Here is a 27,881-nt window from a genome sequence, read left to right as displayed (position 1 = left end):
ACAGTTTCAGGTGAACCGTGAAAGGACTCAGCCATACATATATACATGTGTCCATTCTCCTCCAAACTCCCCTCCCATCCAAGCCATCAAAGAACAATTTTTTAACTTAGAAAGAAATAGAACTGAGGTGGAAAATGAGCCTTCTAAGCACTGTAAAAAATAAAAGTGAGCTACATGGGGGAAAACAAAGACACCTACAGAGAATAACTGAAGTATGACATTAGAAGTAAAATCAAAATAGCTGCATCAATAAATGAATTGAAGTCATTAAAATACAAAGAACTTCAAAATAAATTTTTAAACTCAATGATAGTTTATTAAATGTGAAAAATTTATTAAGGTTTATTAAAACATAAAGTAAAAAAGATTTAAAAATATTAAATGTATTCCCTTTCCTGTCCCCTGGAAAAAATATAGGTGTCACAATACTAGTACAATAAAAATGAAAGTTCATGGCAATAGACATGAGACACAATTATAATTTCATGTGGATAGGTGGTTCAATTCATAATGAAGATATGAGTCAGCAAATTTTGTGCCAAACTCACTACATACAAATATATAAAGGAAAAATGTTTAAAGTAGGGGAGAGTGACAGAAAAAAAAATAGAACTGACCAATGAAAAGAACCCTCTCAGTTTTAGATGGCTCTCTAATGCTAAAGTACCTGGGACATGGGGGAGGTGAAAAATAGCTATGATAGGAATGATTTATTAAATCATTCCATAAATATCTATAGATATCCATCTCAAACATTGCAGACTACAGATGACACTTTTTTGGCTCCTGTAAAACGTTAACAAAACCAGAGAGTGTTGTGCACATGTATAAAATGTAGGTAAATACATATATTTATAAATATTCACAATAAAATTTATATAAAAGATAAACATTTATAGAGAAGATATGCTCTTAAGAAAAACAGAAATTTTATCGATCTCTTATAAAATTGACCATACTGTTAAAAATCCTTCATTTTAAAAGAAATAAGCATCAGCCACTTGAAAGTTTTAAGATGTTTCTTTAAGCAACTCTTTATTAAAATAAAAAGTGAAAACTGGAATTGCATATGATTCATGAAGTAATTAAATAAATATCATAACCTCTAGGATGAAGGCAAGTTTATATCAATAAAACTTCAGTCTTAAATGTTTTAATTGTTAAGAAGGACTAAATATAATAAGCTAAGCATTAAATTTAATAGGCCAGAAAGCAACACATTTGTAAGAAAAACTGGCAGAAGTTATGGAGGAAGAGAACATAAATAATTAACTTAAAATTAAAAATTAAATAAATATATTCAACCATAAAAATACTTTAAAAAGTTAACATAATTTCCCAACTGTCTTTCCTTAAAATTAAAAAAGAGAAAAATAGGAAGAAAAAGGTGTGAATAACCATAGACAAAAAGATTTTTAAATTATAAGATCATATTCTGTATACTTTTATGCTAATGATAAAGTGGACAATATTCTCAAGAAATAGACATTATCAAACTTGGCTCTGGAACTTAAAAAAGTGTATAAACTAATAATCCAACTCAAAAAATTTGAAAAAGATGTCAAATAATAGCAATAACATTTTTCTGAGTGCTTACTATGTGCTTTGCCTTAGATCAGGTACTTTATTCATTATCCCTGATATAACAACCCAGTAACGGTAGGTGCCCAGTATGCTACTGGAGATCAGTGGAGAAATAACTCCAGAAAGAATGAAGGGATGGAGACAAAGCAAAACCAATACACAGTTGTGGATGTGACTGATGCTAGAAGCAAGGTCTGATGCTGTAAAGAGCAATATTGCATAGGAACCTGGAATGTTAGGTCCATAAATCAAGGCAAATTGGAAGTGGTCAAACAGGAGATGGCAAGAGTGAACGTAGACATTCTAGGAATCAGGGAACTAAAATAGACTGGAATGGGTGAATTTAACTCAGATGACCGTTATATCTACTACTGTGGGCAGGAATCCCTTTGAAGAAATGGAGTAGCCATCATGGTCAACAAAAGAGTCCGAAATGCAGTAGTTGGATGCAATCTTAAAAATGACAGAATGATTTCTGTTCGTTTCCAAGGCAAACCATTCAATATTACAGTAATCCAAGCCTATGCCCCAACCAGTAACGCTGAAGAAGCCGAAGTTGAACAATTCTATGAAGACCTACAAGACCTTTTAGAACTAACACCCAAAAAAGATGTCCTTTTCATTCTAGGGGACTGGAATTCAAAAGTAGGAAGTCAAGAAACACCTGGAGTACAAGAAAATTTGGCCTTGGAGCATGCAATGAAGCAGGGCAAAGGCTAATAGATTTTGCCAAGAGAACGCACTGGTCATAGCAAACACCCTCTTCCAACAACACAAGAGAAGACTCTACACATGGACATCACCAGATGGTCAACACTGAAATCAGATTGATTATATTCTTTGCAGCCAAAGATGGAGAAGCTCTGTACAGTTAGCAAAAACAAGACCAGGAGCTGACTGTGGCTCAGATCATGAACTCCTTATTGCCAAATTCAGACTGAAATTGAAGAAAGTAGGGAAAACCACTAGACCATGCAGATAGGACCTAAATCAAATCCCTTATGATTATACAGTGGAAGTGAGAAATAGATTTAAGGGACTAGATCTGATAGATAGAGTGCCTGATGAACTCTGGATGGAGGTTCGTGATATTGTATAGGAGACAGGGACCAAGACCATCCCCATGGAAAAGAAATGCAAAAAAGCAAAATGGCTGTCTGAGGAGGCCTTACAAATAGCTGTGAAAAGAAGAGAAGCGAAAAGCAAAGGAGGAAAGGAAAGATATAAGCATCTGAATGCAGAGTTCTAAAGAATAGCAAGGAGAGATAAGAAAGCCTTCCTCAGCGATCAATGCAAAGAAATAGAGGAAAACAACAGAATAGGAAAAACGAGATCTTTTCAAGAAAATTAGAGATATCAAGGGAACATTTCATGCAAAGATGGGCTCGATAAAGGACAGAAATGGTATGGACCTAGCAGAAGCAGAAGATATTAAGAAGAGGTGGCAAGAATACACAGAAGAACTGTACAAAAAAGATCTTCATGATGAAGATAATCACGATGGCGTGATCACTCACCTGGAGCCAGACATCATGGAATGTGAAGTCAAGTGGGCCTTAGAGAGCATCACGACGAACAAAGCTAGTGGAGGTGATGGAATTCCAGTTGAGCTATTTCAAATCCTGAAAGATGATGCTGTGAAAGTGCTGCACTCAATATGCCAGCAGTGGCCACAGGACTGGAAAAGGTCAGTCTTCATTTCAATCCCAAAGAAAGGCAATGCCAAAGAATGCTCAAACTACCGCACAATTGCACTCATCTCACACGCTAGTAAAGTCATGCTCAAAATTCTCCAAGCAAGGCTTCAGCAATATGTGAATCATGAACTTCCAGATGTTCAAGCAGGTTTTAGAAAAGGCAGAGGCACCAGAGATCAAATTGCCAACATCCACTGGATTATGGAGAAAGCAAGAGAGTTCCAGAAAAACATCTATTTCTGCTTGATTGACTATGCCAAAGCCTTTGACTGTGTGGATCACAATAAACTGTGGAAAATTCTGAAAGAGATGGGAATACCAGACCACCTGACCTGCCTCTTGAGAAACCTGTATGCAGGTCAGGAAGCAACAGTTAGAATGGGACATGGAACAACAGACTGGTTCCAAATAGGAAAAGGAGTATGTCAAGGTTGTATATTGTCACCCTGCTTATTTAACTTCTATGCAGAGTACATCCTGAGGAACGCTGGGCTGGAAGAAGCACAAGCTGGAATCAAGATTGCTGGGAAAAATCTCAGTAACCTCAGATATGCAGATGACACCACCCTTATGGCAGAAAGTGAAGAGGAACTCAAAAGCCTCTTGATGAAAGTGAAAGAGGAGAATGAAAAGGTTGGCTTGAAGCTCAACATTCAGAAAATGAAGATCATGGCATTTGGTCCCATCACTTCATGGGAAATAGATGGAAAAACAGTGGAAACTGTGTCAGACTTTATTTTTTTGGGCTCCAAAATCACTGCGGATGCTGATTGCAATCATGAAATTAAAAGACGCTTACTCCTTGGAAGGAAAGTTATGACCAGCCTAGATAGCATATTAAAAAGCAGAGACATTACTTTGCCAACAAAGGTCCGTCTAGTCAAAACTATGGTTTTTCCCGTGGTTATGTATGGATGTCAGAGTTGGACTGTGAAGAAAGCTGATAGCTGAAGAATTGATGCTTTTGAACTGTGGTGCTGGAGAAGACTCTTGAGAGTCCCTTGGACTGCAAGGAGATCCAACCAGTCCATTCTAGAGGAGATCAATCCTGGGTGTTCATTGGAAGGACTAATGCTAAAGCCGAAACTCCAATACTTTGGCCACCTCATGCGACGAGTTGACTCACTGGAAAAGACTCTGATGCTGGGAGCGATTGGGGATAGGAGGAGACGCAGACGACAGAAAATGAGGTGGCTGGATGGCATCACCGACTCGATGGACATGAGTTTGAGTGAACTCCGGGAGTTGGTGATGGACAGGGAGGCCTGGCGTGCTGTGGTTCATGGGGTCGCTAAGAGTCGGACACGACTAAGCGACTGAACTGAACTGAACTGAACATAGGTATTATTATACACATTGCTCAGATTCCATATTACTCTGTATTTCTCTTATCAAAAAACTCATTACATTCTGCTATTGTCATCTGTCTTCTCTACTAAACTCCAGACTCCACCAGGCTCGGTCCACCATGAGCAGCTGTTATATTCCCAGCACCCACATTCACATAAAGCCTGAGACATAAGGGTAACTCAACAAACTATTAAAAGAATGAGAACACTGGGAACTCGCATGGTATGTTTGTAGTGTAGTGTAGTATACTATAGTTTGGAAAAGCTACAGTCCAGTCTCACTTATGTGGGCTCCCTGTTGGTGCTAGTGATAAAGAACCCGCCTGCCAATGCAGGAGACATACTGAGATGTGGATTCAATCCCTGGGCTGGGAAGATCTCCTGGAAGAGGGCATGGCAACCTGCTCCAGTATTCTTGCTTGGAGAATCCCATGGACAGAGGAGCCTGGCAGGCTACAATCCAAAGCGCTGAAGAGTTGGACGTGACAGAAGCGACTTAGCATGCACGCGTGCACTCACTTACGTATATGAATGTGGAAACCCTACCCAACATATGTGTGTGTGTCTTTAACTGTAATGTAAAAGTTGCATTTCTAAGAAACCTCATATTATTGAGAAATGTTTTATTAAAAAATTCTTTCAATAGGATGAAGGGGAAGACACACGATAACAAAGTTGCTTTCCTACAGAAAGTTGAATAATTTTTAATAGAAAAAAAAATGTGTAACTACAGCAAACCTATACTGAGCAAACCTATCCTTTGATTATGATGTATGCTTAAGTTAAGCCTTTTCCTATATCTCCCTGTGCTGCCATTAGCCAAGGCCCTTATACCGCTTACTAATGTTTTCACCTGCATTAGGCCACTTCTCCTGTTTTCTTGTACTATTGCTATTGGTAGGCTGATGACTTCAGCTATCATCCTTATAGTGCTGTGCTATATGCTAAGTCGCTCAGTCGTGTCCGACTCTTGGCGACTCCATAGACCATAGTCCACCAGGCTCCTCTGTCCCTGGGATTCTAAAGGCAAGAATACTGGAATGGGTTGCCATTTCCTCCTCTAGGGGATTTTCCAGACCCAGGGGTCAAACCAGGGTCTCTTATGTCTCCTGTATTGGCAGGAGGGTTCTTTACCACTAGCGCCACCTGGGAAGTCCAAGCCTGTTGTTTCCAACCCTTTTCTGCCCCTGAGGTAGAGGGCCTAGGCTGGTGACCTAGGCTTGTCCCCTGAGACTGCCTCAGCTACAGTGAATGACCCAAGAAGTGAGCACCACTCCAAAACAGGTGGACCTTTTAACCCTAGAGAGAAAGCATGCCTGTACCTCACACTTGTTCCTGGCCTTGAGGTCGTGCTGTTTAGCCATTACTTCAAGTCTTCGATTTTCTCAGTATCCTCCCAATAAATCCTTTTGTAGTGTTGGCTGTAGTTCAATTTAGCCTGAGTCCATTTCTGTTACTTACAAGGGAGGGAAAAACACCTTAATTGATAGGCCTATTTTTTAATGATAAATCCTAAAGCCATTCAAACAAAACAAGAGGATTTTTCCTTCCATTTCTGTTGCAGTGTTAATACCTGATATCAGTTAGTGCCTTGGGCAGTTAGTCCAATGCAAATGTGTTTCCTAAATAATGCATCATATTGTTTGCAGTTTGCCTCAGGAAAATGTGTGCTGTGAGAGAAACACAGTCCCTAGAAGAACAGGATGACCTGTCAATAAATTAAGCTTGATTTTGTTTTCTTTCTCTGTCTCCACTCTCAAAGAGGAAATAGAACAGCCTTAGTCTTCCTTGGAAAACGAATTTCTTCTAAGGAAGAGGTGAGGGGATGGAGTCTGGGAATAAGCACATTTAAGAGACTTATACAAGTCTTGGCCCCCAGATGTAATAAACCTTGACTAGACAGACCTTGGGTGGCAAAGTAATGTCTCTGCTTTTTAATATACTATCAAGGTTGGTCATAACTTTCCTTCCAAGGAGTAAGCGTCTTTTAAGTTCATGGCTGCAATCAGCATCTGCAGTGATTTTGGACCCCAAAAAAATAAAGTCTGACACTGTTTCCACTGTTTCCCTATTTATTTCTCATGAAGTGATGGGACCAGATGCCATTATCTTTGTTTTCTGATTGTTGAGCTTCAAGCCAACCTTTTCACTCTCCTCTTTTACTTTCATCAAGAGGCTTTTGAGTTCCTCTTCACTTTCTGCCATAAGGGTGGTGTCATCTGCATATCTGAGGTTACTGAGATTTCTCCCGGCAATCTTGATTCCAGCTTGTGCTTCTTCCAGCCCAGTGTTCCTCATGATGTGAGTTGGACCATAAAGAAGGCTGAGCACTGAAGAACTGATGCTTTTGAACTGTGGTTCTGGAGAAAAATCTTGAGAGTCCCTTGAACAACAAGATCAAACCAATCAATCCTAAAGGAAATCAACCCATTCCAATGAATATTGGAAGGACTGATGCTGAAGCTGAAATTCCAATACTTCAGCCACCTGGTGCGAAGCGCTGACTCATTGGAAAAGACCCTGATTCTGGGAAAGACTGACGGCAGGAGCAGAAGGGGGAGACTGAGGATGAGATGATTGGATGGCATCATCAACTCAATAGACATGAGTTTGAGCAAACTCCAGAAGATAGTGCAGGACAGGAAGCCTGGCTTGCTGCAGTCCATGGGGTCAGATACAACTGAGCGATTGAATCGCAAATCTATCTTTATCAGAAAAGAGAGAATTATCAAGTGTTCCTGTTAAAGTGTCAAAAAAGAAACATTCCTTTTTGATATTATGGTATACACAGAACATGATAATATTTGAATTGCACATTGGGGTGAAAAAAAACAGGTTGGTCACCATCTTTGAAGTTAGTTGTGGGGTTCCCAAAAGACAATCCGGCTAACAACCCTTGGTTCTCTCGTGGGGCAGTGATGGTCACCATGCCTCATCTGTAATAGGTTCAATGGACAGGTATCCTGTCCAGGACAGGTTTTTCAATAGCACCACTGAACAGAAAACTGGTTCAATTTTGGAACAAAGGTTTCTTACAATATGCTTATAAATAAGCTTTTATAATAATGCTTCTGATCAAGTACATAAAGATCTTGGCCTCAGTTGAGAATAATAATTAATAGTCATGATTGGATGTTTTCATCTTTTTTCAAGAAGGAGAGGGAGGAAAAATAATTAAATGTGTTTTGAGCCCATGAAACCTCAGACACATAAAGGAAATCCAAGCATGTTATCTTGAAAGACTCTTAAAAGCTGGTTAAAAGAAATGTGTACATATGCTCACCAGAAGAACACAAATTTTTATGACAGACCCAAACTGAATATATTCATACAATGGAATACTATATACTACTACAAATAATAATAACAATAAATACTAATATTTATATATTTATATATAATATAAATATACTAATACCAATACCAATACTATACTATAACAAAAATAAGAGATGTATAACAGTGCAACAATATACATGAAACTCAACAACATACATGAAACGCACAAACATAATGTTGAATTAAAGAAGCCAGGTATAAAAATCACCAACTATATATAAAGTTCAAGATCAGGCAAAACTGATCCATGCTATTAGCAGGTGAGTAGCGATCAGAAGAATATATTACCATAGTGGGTGAAGGGAAGCACTTCTAGAGTTCTGGTGATGCTCAACATCTTAATCTGGGGGCTGGTTAAACAGGTGTGTTCAGTTTATATAATTCATAAAGCTGGAAATCTATTATTTGGGCTCTTCTCATATGTGTATAATATTTGATGTTAAAATGTTTACTGATAATATTTAGAAAGAAGAACAAGCAGAGGGTGTGTCTTCTAAGCCTGTGGGTCCTAACCTTTTTAAATGTATGGCACTCAGAGACAATGGTAATATTTGAATGCACTTCAGAGTGAAAAGAGAGATCGGGTATAGCATGAAGAACTGGCCCAGGGGCTCTGGCTTCCGTGGGGACTGAGAGGATCAATTTTTTTCAGAACCCTGCGTTGTCTTCATTAGCAGGAAATCTATGACTTTCCCTTCTAGTCAGAGATCTGAGTGCACAGCCAGGAAGGACTGGAGGAACATGGCATCAGACATTAGACCCTAAGAATTGTATCCTCTCTTTGTATCCATTGACCATCTGTGGCTTCCAAATTCAATTAGCCAGGTCTGACCACTGCACAAGCATTAGAGACCACATTTGTCTTAACTGTGTTACCCCACCACCCACTAAGGCTCTTAACCTACTACTGCTTTCCAGATCTCTTTATCCAGAAGAGTATCTGTTTCAAATTATTGTCCCCCAGATGTTTTGGGTTCTCCTTCTCCAATCTGAATGACATCTGGCTATTTCCTGCCTATATTCCTGATCTCAGGCTGCTTTTGTATTGCTTTGCTATATTCATTGGAACTTTCAACACCTTCCATTTTGCATCCTTCATGCATTTTGGTAAATCAATTATATCTGTCTTTCAATGATTTCAAAGAAAACGGTGATCTGGGAATCAGAAGCCTCAGATTTATTTCCTGAGAGGATGCTATGTGGCTTTATGTTAGCAATTTACCTTCTCTGGGTATGATCTGTAGATTGAGGTGACCATCTTCTTGGCTTTCCATCAGAGAATCTTCTGTGGGAAGGAGGTTCCCATAATGATGAACCTGGAGCTTTCAAAAGATATTCAGGGGAAAATTAATTTTAAACAATGAACTGTGTGTCACCATCATTAGAATCTATATCTCCAAATCCGTCTATTCAGATTCTCCTGTTGGCTGTCACATCAGTCTCCATGGATTCTGCCTTTCATATTTGTCCACTCAGTCATTGGCGTTTTCCATTTGACTCTTGGTAATAGAACACTTTCTATGTCACTGATCTGTAATTAGACTTTGATATTCTTCTCTGTATTCACCTTGTTAATCTTAAAGCTGGAAAGAGAGATATTATCTTTGCCAAAATAAAAAACATGTTATCCTAAGGACCTATGAGGCTTCATCCATTCTGCTTTGAAAAGCAATATTACTGACCATATGGCCCCTTTGCCCTGAAAGCTAGGAAACCGGGCCAAATTGGTAGCTGGATCACAAGCAGTGCTGGTTTGACCTGAACATCTCCTTTCACATTTCAGGGCACCTCTTTACAAAGAAACTGGCATTATCAAAAAACAGACCTCTGGCATCCTCCAGGCAATGGTCTGTTTCTGGGTTTTTCAACATCTCATCTTTGAATTATTGGTTAATGTTCAGTTAAGAGTCCCTCCTTGATGCCATAGAAACCTCAGTCATGTTTCTATTACTATGAGTTCCTGCCACTGTGGATATACTATTCCTTCTGACAGGTTTACTGTGGTTTGAAAAGCAGTGCTGGGATCTACATTTTATATTTATCTCATTAAGCAGCTGATGTATCTTTTGTTGCAGGCAACTTCACCTTCCTTTTGTAAAATATAAAAAATTTCAAAAAAGAAGACTCAATATTTTAATTCAAGAACTTCAGTATGATGCAAAGGTAAAAACCTAGAAAAATATTTTGTAACTTTCTAAATATATCTCTCCTGTAAATTGTTGCCCTTTCATTTAAAATATATTTTATGGCTCATATGGTAAATAATCCACCTGCAATGCAAAAGACCTGGGTTCAAACCTTGGGTTGGGAAGATGCCCTGGAGGAGGAAATGGTAACTCACTCCAGTATTCTTGCCTATAGAATTCCATAAACAGACGAGCCTCACAGGCTACCATCTATTGGGACACAAAGATTTGGGAAACCCAAATAAGATGGTAGGTATTGCGAGGGGGCATCAGAGGGCAGACACACTGAAATCATAATCACAGAAAACTAGTTGATCTGATCACATGGATCACAGCCCTGTCTAACTCAAATGAAACTAAGCCATGCCATGTGGGGCCACCCAAGACGGAAGGGACATGGTGGAGAGGTCTGACAGAATGTGGTCCATTGGAGAAGGGAATGGCAAACCACTTCAGTATACTTGCCTTGAGAACCCCATGAACAGTATCAAAAGGCAAAATGATAGGATACTGAATGAGGAATTCCCCAGGTCGGTAGGTGCCCAATATGCTACTGGAGATCAGTGGAGAAATAACTCCAGAAAGAATGAAGGGATGGAGACAAAGCAAAACCAATACACAGTTGTGGATGTGACTGGAGATAGAAGCAAGGTCCGATGCTGTAAAGAGCAATATTGCATAGGAACCTGGAATGTTAGGTCTATGAATCAAGGCAAATTGGAAGTGGTCAAACAGGAGATGGCAAGAATGAACATAGACATTCTAGGAATCAGTGAACTAAAATGGACTGGAATGGGTGAATTTAACTCAGATGACCATTATATCTACTACTGGGGCCAGGAATCCCTTAGAAGAAATGGAGTAGCCATCATGGTCACCAAAAGAGTCCAAAATGCAGTAGTTGGATGCAATCTTAAAAATGACAGAATGATTTCTGTTTGTTTCCAAGGCAAACCTTTCAATATTACAGTAATCCAAGCCTATGCCCCAACCAGTAATGCTGAAGAAGCCGAAGTTGAACAGTTCTATGAAGACCGACAAGACCTTTTAGAACTAACACCCAAAAAAGATGTCCTTTTCATTCTAGGGGACAGGAATGCAAAAGTAGGAAGTCAAGAAACACCTGGAATAACAGGCAAATTTGGCCTTGGAGCATGCAATGAAGCAGGGCAAAGGCTAATAGAGTTTTGCCAAGAGAACGCACTGGTCATAGCAAACACCCTCTTCCAAAAACACAAGAGAAGACTCTACACATGGACGTCACCAGAGGGTCAACACCGAAATCAGATTGATTATGTTCTTTGTAGCCAAAGATGGAGAAGCTCTACACAGTTAGCAAAAACAAGACCAGGAGCTGACTGTGGCTCAGATCGTGAACTCCTTATTGCCAAATTCAGACTGAAATTGAAGAAAGTAGGGAAAACCACTAGACCATGCAGATAGGACCTCAATCAAATCCCTTATGATTATACAGTGGAAGTGAGAAATAGATTTAAGGGACTAGATCTGATAGATAGAGTGCCTGATGAACTCTGGACGGAGGTTCATCACACTGTACAGGAGACAGGGACCAAGACCATCCCCATGGAAAAGAAATGCAAAAAAGCAAAATGGCTGTCTGAGGAGGCCTTACAAATAGCTGTGAAAAGAAGAGAAGCGAAAAGCAAAGGAGAAAAGGAAAGATATAAGCATCTGAATGCAGAGTTCCAAAGAATAGCAAGGAGAGATAAGAAAGCCTTCCTCTCTTTCAATTCTGGTTTCCTCGGTGTGTACGCCCAGGAGTGCGATTGCTGGATCATATGGCAGTTCTATTTCCAATTTTTTGAGGAATCTCCACACTGTTCTCCATAGTGGCTGTACTAGTTTGCATTCCCACCAACAGTGTAAGAGGGTTCCAGTGTTCATTGCAGCACTGTTTATAATAGCCAGGACATGGAAGCAACCTAGATGTCCATCTGCAGACGAATGGATAAGAAAGCTTTGGTACATATACACAATGGAGTATTATTCAGCCATTAAAAAGAATACATTTGAATCAGTTCTAACGAGGTGGATGAAACTGGAGCCTATTATACAGAGTGAAGTAAGCCAGAAAGAAAAACACCAATACAGTATACTAACACATATATATGGAATTTAGAAAGATGCAAATGATAACCCTGTATACGAGACAGCAAAAGAGACACAGATGTATAGAACAGTCTTTGGGACTCTATGGGAGAGGGTGAGGGTGGGATGATTTGGGAGAATGACATTGAAACACATATGTTGTCATATGTGAAACGAATCACTAGTTCAGGGTCAATGCATGTTATAGGATGCTCGGGGCTGGCATGCGGGGATGACCCAGAGGGAGGATAAAGGGAGGAGGGAGGTGGGAGGGGGGTTCAGGAGGGGGAACTTATGTAAACCCGGGGCAAATTCATATCAATGTATGGCAAAACCAACCAATATAATATTGTAAAATAATTTGCCTCCAATAAAAAATAAATTAACTACAAAAAAAAAAAAAAAAAGAAAGCCTTCCTCAGCGATCAATGCAAATAAATAGAGGAAAACAACAGAATAGGAAAAACAAGAGATCTCTTCAAGAAAATTAGAGATTCCAAGGGAACATTTCATGCAAAGACGGGCTCGATAAAGGATAGAAACGGTATGGACCTAACAGAAGCAGAAGATATTAAGAAGAGGTGGCAAGAATACACAGAAGAACTGTACAGAAAAGATCTTCACGATGAGGATAATCATGATGGTGTGATCACTCACCTAGAGCCAGACACCTTGGAATGTGAAGTCAAGTGGGCTTTAAGAGCATCATGACGAACAAGGCTAGTGGAGGTGATGGAATTCCAATTGAGCTATTTCAAATCCTAGAAGATGATGCTGTGAAAGGGCTGAACTCAATATGCCAGCAAATTTGGAAAACTCAGCAGTAGCCAAAGGACTGGAAAAGGTCAGTCTTCATTCCAATCCCAAAAAAAGGCAATGCCAAAGAATGCTCAAACTACCGCACAATAACACTCATTTCACATGCTAGTAAAGTCATGCTCAAAATTCTCCAAGCCAGGCTTCAGCAATATGTGAACCGTGAACTTCCAGATGTTCAAGCTGGTTTTAGAAAAGGCAGAGGCACCAGGGATCAAATTGCCAACATCCACTGGATCATGCAGAAAGCAAGAGAGTTCCAGAAAAACATCTATTTCTGCTTCATTGACTATGCCAAAGCCTTTGACTGTGTGGATCACAATAAACTGTGGAAAGTTCTGAAAGAGATGGGAATACCAGACCACCTGGCCTGCCTCTTGAGAAACCTGTATGCAGGTCAGGAAGCAGCAGTTAGAACTGGACATGAAACAACAGACTGGTTCCAAATAGGAAAAGGAGTACATCAAGGTTGTATATTGTCACCCTGCTTATTTAACTTATATGCAGAGTACATCCTGAGGAACGCTGGGCTGGAAGAAGCACAAGCTGGAATCAAGATTGCCGGGAGAAATCTCAGTAACCTCAGATATGCAGATGACACCACCCTTATGGCAGAAAGTGAAGAGGAACTCAAAGGCCTCTTGATGAAAGTAAAAGAGGAGAGTGAAAAGGTTGGCTTGAAGCTCAACATTCAGAAAACAAAGATCATGGCATCTGGTCCCATCACTTTATGGGAAATAGATGGGGAAACAGTGGAAACAGTGTCAGACTTTAGTTTTTGGGGCTCCAAAATCACTGCAGATGCTGATTGCAGCCATGAAATTAAAAGACGCTTGCTCCTTGGAAGGAAAGTTATGACCAACCTTGATAGTATATTAAAAAGCAGAGACCTTACTTTACCAACCAAGGTCTGTCTAGTCAAGGTTATGGTTTTTCCAGTGGTCATGTATGGACATGAGAGTTGGACTGTGAAGAAAGCTGATTGCCGAAGAATTGATGCTTTTGAACTGTGGTGCTGGAGAAGACTCTTGAGCATCCCTTGGACTACAAGGAGATCCAACCAGTCCATTCTAGAGGAGATCAGTCCTGGGTGTTTATTAGAAGGACTGATGCTAAAGCTGAAATTCCAATATTTTGGCCACCTCATGCTAAGAGTTGACTCACTGGAAAAGACTCTGATGCTGGGAGGGATTGGGGGCGGGAGGGTAAGGGACGATAGAGAATGAGATGGCTGGTTGGCATCACTGACTCAATGGACATGAGTTTGAGTGAACTCCGGCAGTTGGTGTTGGACAGGGAGGCCTGGCGTGATGTGATTCATGGGGTCGCAAAGAGTTGGACATGACTGAGTGACTGAACTGAACTGAACTGAAGCAATTAACTTAGTCATGAACTTCCAGATGTTCAAGCTCTTTTAGAAAAGGCAGAGGAACCAGAGATCAAATTGCCAACATCCGCTGGATCATGGAGAAAGCAAGAGAGTTCCAGAAAAATATCTATTTCTGCTTCATTGACTATGCCAAAGCCTTTGACTGTGTTGATCACAATAAACTGTGGAACATTCTGAAAAGATGGGAATCCCAGACCACCTGACCTGCCTCTTGAGAAACCTGTATGCAGGTCAGGAAGCAACAGTCAGAACTGGACATGGAACAACAGACTGGTTCCAAATAGGAAAAGGAGTACGTCAAGGCTGTATATTGTCACCTTGCTTATTGAACTTATATGCAGTGTACATCATGAGGAATGCTGGGCTGGAAGAAGCACAAGCTGGAATCAAGATTGCCGGGAGAAACATAAATAACGTCAGATATGCAGATTACACCAACCTTATGGCAGAAAGTGAAGAGGAACTCAAAAGCCTCTTGAAAGTGAAAGAGGAGAGTGAAAAAGTTGCCTTAAAGACAAACATTCAGAAAACTAAGATCGTGGCATCTGGTCCCATCACTTCATGGGAAATAGATGGGGAAACATTGTAAACAGTGTCAGACTTTATTTTTTGGGGCTCCAAAATCACTGCGGATGCTGATTGCAGCCATGAAATTAAAAGACACTTACTCCTTGGAAGAAAAGTTATGACCAGCCTAGATAGCATATTTAAAAGCAGAGACATTACTTTGCCACCCCAGGTCTGTCTAGTCAAGGCTATGGTTTTTCCATTGGTCATGTATGGATATGAGAGTTGAACTGTGAAGAGAATTGATCGCTGAAGAATTGATGCTTTTGAACTGTGGTGCTGGAGAAGACTCTTGAGAGTCCCTTGGACTGCAAGCAGATCCAAGCAGTCCATTCTAAAGGAGATCCATCCTGGGTGTTCATTGGAAGGAGTGATGCTAAAGCTGAAACTCCAATACTTTGGCCACCTCATGCAAAGAGTTGACTCACTGGAAAAGACTCTGATGCTGGGAAAGGTTGGGGGCAGGAGGCAAAGGGGACAACAGAGAATGAGATGGCTGGATGGCATCACCGACTCGATGGATATGAGTTTGAGTGAACTCTGGGAGTTGGCGATGGACTGGGAGGCCTGGCATGCTGTGATTCATGGGGTCGCAAAGAGTCAGACATGACTGAGTGACTGAACTGAACTGAACTGAAGCAATTATCACTTTGATATTAATTAGACATTGAAATGGAACATTGGGATAAAACTGTTAATCTAGAAATCTCACTTTTTTGAGACAAATTAGTCCCAAGTCAGTCCCTTTTTTACTCCTCTTAGGGAGACAGAGTCATCACCAAGCCCTTCAGCTGTTCCGCGTCCCTAAATGGCACATGGTGAGTTACGGACCCCTCCAGAACAGGATAAAGGAAAGGACGGGGAGATGCAAAGGACCCGGAGATGCAAAGGACCCTAGATCTTATTAGGCAAATGTGGGGTAAATGAGTAACAACAGCCCTTAGCCATTTATAGTTTTAATGGAGCCAAGGTGACCCAAAATCATTTGGTACTCAAGGAAAATGATTTTGTGTATGAGGGGACCTCAGTGATGAAGTGTTAGTGGCTCTATTCACATTTTTAAAAAAATGAGAAAATTAGGAAATTGAGAAAGGAGAAGTGTTAATGAAAGAGTACCTCTGTTATTGAGGGTGAGGTAGGTAGAGACCAGGGCTTCCCAGGTAGGTAGCTCAGCTGGTAAAGAATCCATCTGCAATGCAGACAATCTCACTTAGATTCCTGGGTCAGGAAGTTCCCCTGGAGAAGGGATAGGCTACCCACTCCAGCATTCTTGGGCTTCCCTGGGGGCCCAGATGTATAGAATTCACCTGCAATGGGGGAGACCTGGGTTCAATCCCTGGGTTGGGAAGATCTCCTGGAGGGGAGGACATGGCAACCCCCTCCAGTATTCTGGCCTGGAGAATCCCCATGGACAGAGGAGCCTAGCAGGCTACAGTCCATGGGGTTGCAAAGAATCGGATGTGACTGAGCAACTAAGCACAACAGCACAGAGATAGAGACCTCCTATTTTGAGTTACTCAGTGGGCTTTTGTCCACTTCAGTATTCTTGCCTTGAGAGCCCCATGAACAGTATGAAAAGGCAAAAAGGTATGATACTGAAAGATGAACTCCCCAGGTTGGTACCCAATATGCTATTGGAGAAGAGTGGAGAAATAACTCCAGAAAGAATGAACAGACGGAGCCAAAGCAACAACCAGTCATGGATGTTATGAGTGATGGAAGTAAAGTCCAATGCTGTAAAGAGCAATATTGCACAGCAACCTAGAATGTTAGGTCCATGAATCAAGGCAAATTGGAAGTGGTCAAATAGGATATGGCAAGAGTGGAGAAGGAAACGGCAACCCACTCCAGTACTCTTGCCTGGAGAATCCCACAGACGGAGGAGCCTGGTAGGCTACAGTCCGTGGGGTCGCAAAGAGTCGGACATGACTGAGCAACTTCACTCACTCCCTCAAACATCAACCTTTTAGGAATCAGTGAACCAAAATGGACTGGAATGGGTGAATTTAACTCAGATGACCATTATATATATACTACTGTGGGCAAGAATCCCTTAGAAGAAATGGAGTAGCCATCATGGTCAACAAAAGAGTCCAAAATGCAGTACTTGGATGCCCTCTCAAAAACAACAGAATGATCTCTGTTCATTTCCAAGGCAAACCATTCAATATCATGGTAATCCAAGTCTATGCCTCAAACAGTAATGCTGAAGAAGCTGAATGGTTCTATGAAGACCTATAAGACCTTCCAGAACTAACACCCAAAAAAGATATCCTCTTCATTATAGGGTACTAGAATGCAAAAATAGGACGTCAAGAGCTACCTGGAGTAACAGGCAAATTTGGCCTTGGAGTACAAAATGAAGCAGGTCAAAGGTTAACAGAGTTTTGCCAGGAGAATACGCTGGTCATAGCAAACACCCTCTTCCAACAACACAAGAGAAGACTCGACACATGGACATCACCAGATGGTCAATACCAAAATCAGTTTGATTATATTCTTTGCAGCCAAAGATGGAAAAGTTCTATGCAGTCAGCAAAAACAAGACTGGGAGATGATGATCATGAGCTCCTTATTGCCAATTCAGACTTAAAGAAAGTAGGAAAAACGACTAGACCATTCAGGTATGACCTAAATCAAATCCCTTACGATTATACAGTAGAAGTGACAATAGATTCAAGGGATTAGATATGATAGATGGAGTGCCTGAAGAACTATGGATGGAGGTTCATGACATTATACAGGAGGCAGTGATCAAGACCATCCCCAAGAAAAAGAAGTGCAAAAAGGCAAAATGGCTGTCTGAGGAGGCCTTACAAATAGCTATGAAAAGAACAGAAGCTAAAGGCAAAGGAGAAAAGGAAAGATATACCCATTTGAATGCAGAGTTCCAAAGAATAGCAACAAGAGGTAAAAAACCCTTCCTCAGTGATCAATGCAAAGAAACATAGGAAAACAATAGAATGGGAAAGACTAGAGATCTCTTCAAGAAAATTAGAGATACCAAGGGAACATTTCATGCAAAGATGAGCACAATAAAGGACAGAAATGGTATGGACATAACAGAAGCAGAAGATATTAAGAAGAGGTGGCAAGAATACACAGAAGAACTATACAGAAAAGATCTTCATGACTCAAATAACCATGATGGTGTGATCACTCACCTAGAGCCAGACATCTTGGAATGTGAAGTCAAGTGGGCCTTTGGAAGCATCACTGTGAACAAAGCTAGTGGAGTTGATAGAATTCCAGTTGAGCTATTTCAAATCCTAAAAGATGATGCTGTGAAAGTGCTACACTCAATATGCCAGCAAATCTGGAAAACTCAGCAGTGGCCACAGGACTGGAAAATGTCAATTTTCATTTCAATCCCAAAGAAAGGCAATACGAAAGAATGTTCATACTACTGCACAATTGCACTCATCTCACACACTAGTAAAGTCATGCCCCAAATTCTCCAAGCCAGGCTTCAACAGTATATGAACCATGAATTTCCAGATATTCAAGCTGTATTTAGAAAAGGCAGAGGAAACAGAGATCAAATTGCCAACATCTGCTGGATCATCGAAGAAACAAGAGAGTTCCAGAAAATACCTACTTTTGCTTTATTGACTACACCAAAGCCTTTGACTGTGTGGATCTCAACAAACTGTAGAAAATTCTTCAAGAGATGGGAATACCAGACCACCTGACCTGCATCCTCAGACATCTATATGCAGGTCAAGAAGCAACAGTTAGAATTGGACATGGAAAAACAGACTGGTTCCAAATCGGGAAAGGAGTATGTCAGGGCTGAATATTGTAACCCTGCTTATTTGACTTATATGCAGAGTACATCATGCGAAATGCCAGGCCGGATGAAGCACAAGCTGGAATCAAGATTGCCAGGAGAAATATCAATAACCTCAGATATGCAGATGACAACACCCTTATGGCAGAAAATGAAGAAGAACTAAAGAGCTTCTTAATGAAAGTAAAAGAGGAGAGTGAAAAAGTTGGCTTAAAGCTCAACATTCAGAAAACTAAGATCATGGCATCCGGTCCCATAACTTCATGGGAAATAGATGCAGAAACAATGGAAACAGTCAGAGACTTTATTTTGGGGGGCTCCAAAATCACTGCAGATGGTGATTGAAGCCATGGATTTAAAAGATGCTTGCTCCTTGGAAGAAAAGCTATGACCAACCTAGACAGCATATAAAAGAGCAGAGACATTACTTTGCCAACAAAGGTCCTTCTAGTCAAGGCTATGGTTTTTCCAGTAGTCATGGATGGATGTGAGAGTTGGAATGTGAAGAAAGCTGGACACTGAAGAATTGATAGTTTTGCACTGTGGTGTTATAGAAGACTCTTGAGAGTCCTTTGGACAGCAAGGAGATCCAACTAGTCCATCCTAAAGGAAAGCAGTCGTGAATATTCATTGGAAGGACTGATGCTAAAGCTGAAACTCCAATACTTTGGCCACATGATGGGAAGAACTGACTCATTGGAAAAGACCCTGATGCCTGGAAAGATTGAAGGCAGGAGAAGAAGGAGACGACAGAGTATGAGATTGTTGGATGGCACCACTGACTCAATGGACATGAGTTTGAGTAGGCTCTGGGAGTTGCTGATGGACAGGGAAGCCTGGCTTTCTGCAGTTCATGGGGCTGTAAAGAGTTGGACACGACTGAGCGACTGAACAGACTGAACTGACTGAAGGGTGTTTTGCAAAACCCAGGATGTTTCCATTAGCGGATCATTTTGCAGACACATTGTTAACATGTATGGTAAGAGAAGACTGTGTTACTTGCTGGTGAAGTGAACCAAGGGACAGCCTCCTATTAGCATGTGGATGCCCACAGTGCAGAGTGGGTTTCCAGGCAGTCATGGAAAGCACACTGGGAGCCTGCAGCAAGGAGGTCTATTACCTCTGCCAGTGTTGGAGCAGGACACTGATGTTGAGAGAAAATAGAACCAGAAAAAAAAAAAAAGTGAGAAAAAAAAAGAGTAGGGATTTTTGAGTAAGTCACCTAGAGCTGGAAGAAACATTGTTTTGCTCTTCTTGAGCCTCTTTGGCATGCTGCCTTGACACTAGGCCAGTCTTGGAGATCTTGATAAAATTTCCTGAATAGGATGGATTTGGGCATTCTAGCCAATACATTGTCTGTGCCAAGCTTCTCCTAACTGGCAAGTAGTGCTTATGTTAAGCAATTCTTAATAGTGCCTTCATTGGTAGATTATTAAACTTTAGGTAAATCAACAGTAGCTCTTCATCAAGAAGATCAATGACCCTTAGCACAGGATAATTGCCAAGAACACTTGTATTTCTTGTTCTTGCATCTGTGTGGTCTTTGGACATTGGCATGTTTAGTAGGGCACATGATGAAATTACTGAGTGCATAAGACTTAACAGTTACTAAACTTGCTCCTGGGTCCAGTTGTGCCATGACTAGCTATGTGATGTTTGGAAACTGACAACTTCACAATTTCCTCAATTCCAACTGTAAAACGGGAACTAATAGAATAGTGATTAAAAGCAACGAATGCATCCAGCACTATACTAGATCTTTGTGGGGCCAGGAGGGTTAAAGAAATATGGCTCACTTCCTGCTTTTAAACGGTCGGTTTTCCCTACCTAACAGGGTTGAAAATACTAAATGGGGTGGTTTATATGCTTTGAAAAAGTGTAACATACTATATAAACACAATTTATTATTGCATTTAGTAAACAAAACCTGCTGGTTCCTATAGATGAAAATAATTTGCTTTCCTGACAACATGATGCTTCTGTGTATTTCTCAGTGATTCCCCATCCAAAAAATTGCCTGGCTCTTAAGGTCAGTGACAGCATCCTATAACATCTTCACTGGGCAAAATGGAGCTCATCCTTTCCTCCTCTGTCATTCCTTCTTCTATTTCCAACTGACTCCCCTCTGTCCTCCCTTACAAGGGCCTAGTGGAAAAGTAATCCTTTTGTTTCACCACTACCTTTGATGCACCCCCATGCTGACTCCAAACAGCTCATGGTCACTAAAATTGAGCTTTCCTCCTATTCTCACATATTCAATCAGAGCTCCAGATGGGTAAGCAGGAGATCCCAGATGGCCTGACCACTTCCTGGATCATAAAGCTTCTCAGTATATAAAATAGAAATCTCTTTGATGATCCATGTATTTGTCAGGATTTGTTACACAACACATGTCCCAAGCAAGTCTCCTGTGATTTCCAGCACCTCTGTCATAAGCCTAGAAAGACAGTTGGTTAGTTTGTTTGTTTATTTAGCTTTCACTTGGGCAGCTGGTTGCAGAGTTTCCTATTTCTGTTTTTTCTGCCTGCCCCATCGTCCTTTAACTTAGAATGCAGTCATGATGCCCTTCCTTTTAAAAAATACATGAATGCTAAGATCTGGGATGAACTGCTGATTCCCTGAAATAATGCCATGTTCTTAATTATTGGAGATTATTTCTCATTATTTATTTTTAAATTTCTTGGCTCTCATTTACCTAACTGGAAAATATCTAATTCGAATAAATTTCATTCCCAAAGGAAATGGTCAAGATAAATCTTCCTTTAAATATATGTATTTATTTAACAAATATGTAATGAAATCTTACTTTGTGTCACACTGTCCCAGGTGCTTAGCATACAGTTAACAAAATAGACAAAAATCCTTATCCTTGTAAACATACTCATTCTTATCTTACCAGAACGTATATATTAGTGAGAAAGAGAAACAGTGAAAAGAATAAGAACGAGAAGGGAGGGGGGAGGAAGAGGAGAGGAAGAAGGAGAAAGAGGAGGAGAAAAAAGAATAGAGAAGGGACCATATGAGTGTGTGTGTACTTTTTTTAATTGTGTCAGTTCCATGGAGAAAATGGAGAGGACAAGGAGGAAGCCAGGAATGGAGATGCGATTTAAAATTTTAAGTGCTAAGACTAGACTATGGGGAACAAAGGAGAAGCAGAAAGATAGCGGTGGCTTAGGATAGGGTGGTGACAGTGAGAGTGGTGAGCAGTGGTCACTTTCTGGGGTTATTTTTAAATTAGGCCAACAGGATTGTTAACAGCCTGAATTTGAGAGAAAGAAAAGAAACTTAACGTGAGAGGAACTAACTTGGGGAAGAAGGTGAAGGATTTGTTTCGGATGATGAGGGTAGCAGAGGTGACAGATATTTGAAGAAAGAGGAGAAGTTATGAAACAGTAATTTAGGAAGAAACAATGTAGGAGAAAAAAGATCTGAAACCATAAGAAAGAATAGTTTTCTAAAATCGAAAAAAGACAGAAGTCCTCAGACTGGAAGTACAAAGTCTTAAACTGAATATATAAAAATAAATACACATGTCGCCACTATAATGAACCTGCAGAACATCAAAGAAAATAAGAAGACTTTAAAAGCTCTCAGATAGCAGGCTTTTCCTTAGCTGCAATCAATGCCAAAAAATAACAATACTATCTTCAGGGCTCACCGGAAATAACTGTCAATCTGCAATTTTATGCCCTAACAACCTTTCAGTTGTAAGACAAAAAAGAAGTCATTTTCACCATACAAAAACTTGGAGTATTTACCACTTACTGATCCTCACAAAGGAAACTATTAAATGATTTACCTCAAGAAGAAAAATGAACCCAGAAGGAAGAAAACAAAACAGCACACACACAAACATGCACACGTAAAAATAACTATTTATTTTGAATTTTTAAAACTACAATAGAAGCTCTGAACTCAAAAAAAGATGGGGTGGAGGCATTGTTCCTTGGTAGTAGAAGCAGGCTAATGGATCTTGTAATGTTTGACAGGAAGACAGAATTATTACATAGCTAAAGGTTGGTAGAAAAATTTATAGTTAAATATTCTGGTAAACACTTAAGAGTAATAAATAAAATGGCAGGAAAACAATCTAGTTTATAAAACAGCAGAAAGAAGAAAAGAATGTGGTCATCTGTCTATGGCCATACTGCCCTGAACATTCCCAGTCTCCTCTGATCTTGGAAGCTAAGGAGGGTTGGGCCTGGTTAGTACTTGGATGGGAGAATGTAGGTATCTTATTAGTCTACGAGAAGAAAGGAAGTAAAAGAAAATAAGCAAGAATGAAGAAGGCAATCAGAAAACCTAAAATATAAAAAGGCAGAAGTAAACCCGAATAGGTCAGAACACAAGCAATGTTAAGTATTTTAACTTCCGTTCCGTTCCGTCGCTCAGTCGTGTCCGACTCTATGCGACCCCGTGGACTGTAGCCTACCAGGCTTCTCCGTCCATGGGATTCTCCAGGCAAGAATACTGGAGTGGGTTACCGTTTTCTTCTCCAGGGGATCTTCCCGACCCAGGGATCAAACCCGGGTCAAAAAATGAAAATGAGAAGCATCAAATTTGAGAAGGAAACCTCAAACATCTTATTTATAGAAGATGTGATTGCCTAAAGAAAATAAGAGTCTACAAAGTTAGAATCAGTAAGAGAATTCAGGAAGAGTTTATATAAACATCTGTCATGTTCCTATGAACTAGTAATAACCAAAGAGAAACGTAATAGAATAAAAGTTACCACTCAAAATATCAATTAAATGTGTTTTTTAATCTTATGATACATCTAAGAAAAGATATGTTATAATTTTATGGGCAAGATTTTAGCATTGAAGGACACAGAAGCAGACCTGAATACATTCAGTGATATACCATGTTCACTGATGGAAAGTTTTAATAGCACAGAGATATCAAGTCTTTTCAAATTGATGTGACAATTCAATTCCAAACAAAATCTAACAGAAACTTCCAAGAAATTTAAAAAAGTTAATCCTAAAATTTATATGGAAGAAAAAAGGACAAAAATCACCTGGAAAATTTTGAAAAACAAAATGAGTAGTTGGACCCTATCAAATACCATGATTTATCATAAAGCTATAGCATGTAAGTCATGATATTTGTGCAAGTGAACAGACAAATAGATCGATGGGATAGGATAGCAAGAACTAAAAACAGATCTGTGTATGGGGGAAAATGGACACATGACAAATTAGTGGGATAAGATGGATTATTGAATAAATGGTACTGTGATAATTGGCTATTTATGTACAAAGTAAAATTATATACCTAATCTACATCCTAAAAAAAAAAAAACTAGGGGTGGATGAAGATCTAAGTGTGAAAAATAAAAGCTTAATTTTTTTTAGAAGAAAATAGACTGTTTTTATATTTCCAAGCTAGAGAAGAATTTCATAATAACTGTACCCCTAAAAAGTACAAAACCTAAAGGGAAATATAGATAAATTTGACTTTATAAAAACTTTAAACTTCTGCACATGAAGAGACACCACAAAGTAAAAAGTCAAGTCATATTCAGGGAGAAGGTATGAGCAAAATTAACCCAAAACAAAAGGAAAAAACCTATATATATATATATATATTCCCAAAATACATAAAGAACTCCTGTTACTGAACCAGTCTGCTCACCTGCTCAGTAAAGCCAATCTACTGACACCAGGCTGTGGTGAAGGAAAGTTCAAGTTTATTGCAAAGGCCAACCAAGGAGCAAGACAATGTGGAGCTGGCATCATCAACCCGGATCCACCTGGCCCGGGACTTGTGGGAAGTATACAGTTAACTTCTTCCACCTTGTGAGGTTTTCAGTAGCTGTAAAATAACTCAAGGATGTGGCTCAGAATATTATCTCTACCCCTTAGGGAGGAACTAAAGGTCTTTGATTTTGTTTAACGGCTAAACTACTAATATTTGTCTTGCTTGACTGTTTCCCTTTGTTTCTGCATTTTCTCACTTTTCTGACTAAATCTGTGCTTCAGAACTCAGGAAAGACCTAGGAAGCTAAAGCTTTTCTACAAACAACAGGCACGGGGAGGACACAGGAGTGGGGAGGGGGTGGTCTGTGGACCAGAAGGCCCCATAGGGTCCTGTTTAATTATATTCCTAGAAGTCACCAAGAAGAACAAAAGGCAATGCATTATGAATGGTCAAGTTACAAAAGGGAAACATTACAGATTCACAAACATGAGGAGTTGCTCAGTTTGAGTCATAATCAGAGCAATTCAGTTTACAACACTAATGATGTAACCATTTCTCAACCATAAATTTAATAAAAATTAAAGTCTGAAAACAATAATAAGTATCCCCATTCATGGTGTGTGATAAAACCATACCTGGCAGAAAAATAAATCAATAAAAACTGCCTTGCAAAGCCAGGTAGTATCTTCCAATGTAGATGCTGTGCATACCCTTGGCAATTCCTCTTCTAGGCAAATCCCAGAACGGTGTTTCTAAAACTTGAGGTTTTGACCTATTAACAGATAATGAGATCAATTTGAGTAGGCAATGAACAGAACAGAGGCGGAGGAGGAAGAGAGGAGAGACCAGAGTCAACACATTTAGACTTTGACTCATCCATGAATGTGTGTGTGTGTGTGTGTGTCTGTGTATAGGTGAGGGATATAATTTTGCTTTATTTTCTACAGAAACAGCCAATTATTCCAGCACCATTTACTGAATAATCTATCTTGTCCCCACTAATTCAGGAAATATCAATTTAGAAGGAAGGGGAAGGGGGAGGGGGAAGAAGGGGAAAGGGAAGACACAAGGTGTGTGTGGGGGGAAACATGAGAATATATCACAGGTTGGTAGGTGCAGTCAGAGCTAGGGGTGCCCTGCCCAGATCCCCTTTACTGGGCGAGCATACTCACCCCACCTGCCCTATTAGCTGCTAACTGCTCACACCTGCACTCTGACCACGACTTGCCCATAAGTGGAGCGGAGCCTCTTTACCTGGAGACGTCTGGGCAGTTGCCCCGCCCCATTCCCACGCCCCCCAGGCCAGCAGCCAATGGCTGACGCATGAGGGGTATAAAAGCCAGACTCGTCCCTGGCACGGTTAAGCAAATTTGCGGTGCCATTGGTGGCACAGGTTTTTACGCTGGCTAGTTTTTAGCAGAAACCGCATCTTTCCTCGGAGAAGGCAGTGGCAAGCCACTCCAGTGTTCTTGCCTGGAGAATCCTAGAGATGGGGGAGCCTGGTGGGCTTCCGTCTATGGGGTCACACAGAGTCGGACACGACTGAGGTGACTTAGCAGCAGCAGCAGCAGCAGCATCTTTCCTAAGCTTCTTCGTCCCCTCTCTTGTCTTTCTCAGACCAGCGATACTGTCTCAGGCTCTGCTGTTCGGGAACCTGACCTAAGGCCTAAAACGGGGCGGGGGGGGGGGGGCGGTGGTAAGTGCTTTTAAGGGGGTGTGTAGGGTGTGTAGGTGAGGTCTGAGTGGCCCAGTGGGTAAAGAATCCCCCTGCAATGCAGGAAACACACGAGACGTGGGTTGGATCCCTGGATTGAGAAGATCCCCTGGAGGGGTGCATGGCAATTTACTTCAGTACTCTTGCCTGGAAAATTCCATGGACAGAGGAGCCTGGCGGGCTGCAGTCCATAAGGCCGCAAAGGCGACGGAGCACACACACACATGCAGGTGAGAAAGTTATGATGTAAAATAGGGTTTTAAAGGTTTGAGTGCTTCTGCTCCAGAATCTTGTAAACGTGCATGCACAAGGAGACAGGGACAAGAGTGACTGTTGTGAAAACTCGAGTGTAATCTTCTACCAGTAAGAGCACAGATAAAATGTCTGTGAAAATAACAACCCCTTGCTCATGTTCGCCTTAGTCCACAAGTAATAAGGTTGAGGAAACTTGGGAAGTTTCAGCCTTTACTGGAGGTGGGTGGGGGCACTGGGTGATTCTGATATTTTTTATGCTCCTCTTTTCTACACTTCTCTCTTTATTTGAAATATTTAATGAGCAAGATAAAGGCCCTAATCCTCACTTACTTGCCCACTCACCTCCTCTTATACACCCCACAGATAAATGAGGAAGCAATGTGTTTCCCACTCTTTGATAAGTTATATGAGTTAAGTTTCTCTTGTTCTTTATTCTAAGGATACACAGGAGAACTAGGTTATACGAAGGCTCAATAATAATAAATTCCTGGTCTTTACAATCAGCTGGTACTCTCAATTGCCATGGGACTGGGGTTATTGTTTAATTGTGGTTCTTGTTTACTCAAGTCTTTTATGAAGTAAGAAAAATATGTAGGAAGGAGGGAAGGAGAGTTGGAAGGAAAAAGTCAAGTGAGAAGGCAAAAGAAACTGTGAATCTCACAGTTTCAATGAAAACACCATGGTTTAACATGAGGATGGTTTGTTTCCTTGCAGTTCCTAAGGGTGAATTGGAACCACTTGGGAGAAAGTCCCTGTGGTCAACTATATTTTTGACTGCAGGTGACTTCCTTTTTTGATTTTTGCTTTTTGAGTGCCTAAGGAAATCAAGGAAAAGCTGACATTCCCTCCCTTACCAATTGTAGCTTCTCATGCTGCAGTTCCACGAGGAGTAGAGGCTTCCCATTTTTCTGTGTAGAAGCTCCCAATAATTGCATATTTTCTTCCAGCTCATTTTGGAGTCTGGTGAAACATATGGGAAATTTGCAGGAGATTGAGTCCATCAGTCAGGCATCAATCTGGAATGATTTGTGGCCATGTACATATAAAGAGACCATAGTTGTCTGCTAACTGCATACATATGGCATCTGGGAATATAAACTCACAGCCTTTGCCTTCAAAACCACATGCTACCCAGGGAGGTAGAAGCGTGGTTCACAACATGTGGGTTGTGACCCGGAGGAGTCTGCCAACTTTTGGCAGGTGGGCAGCTAGAGATGAATTGTGTGCCTACTGCAATTTCCTTTCTTTGAGGTTCCCTTGGGTGTACGCATGCACATACTCTCTAGACCATAATATATACCTGGCATGGAGCTGGAGCAATGCTGATGAAGACTTGGACCAATCCATATACATATTCCTGTCTCGTCATTTTGTGGGCACAT

Source organism: Moschus berezovskii, chromosome 7 (genome assembly GCF_049115385.1).
Source record: "Moschus berezovskii isolate FMDL1 chromosome 7, NW_MosBer_1.0, whole genome shotgun sequence".
In the NCBI taxonomy this organism is placed as follows: Eukaryota; Metazoa; Chordata; class Mammalia; order Artiodactyla; family Moschidae; genus Moschus; species Moschus berezovskii.
The sequence above is the reverse complement of the archived record's forward strand: the minus strand, read 5'-3'. Positions refer to the sequence as shown.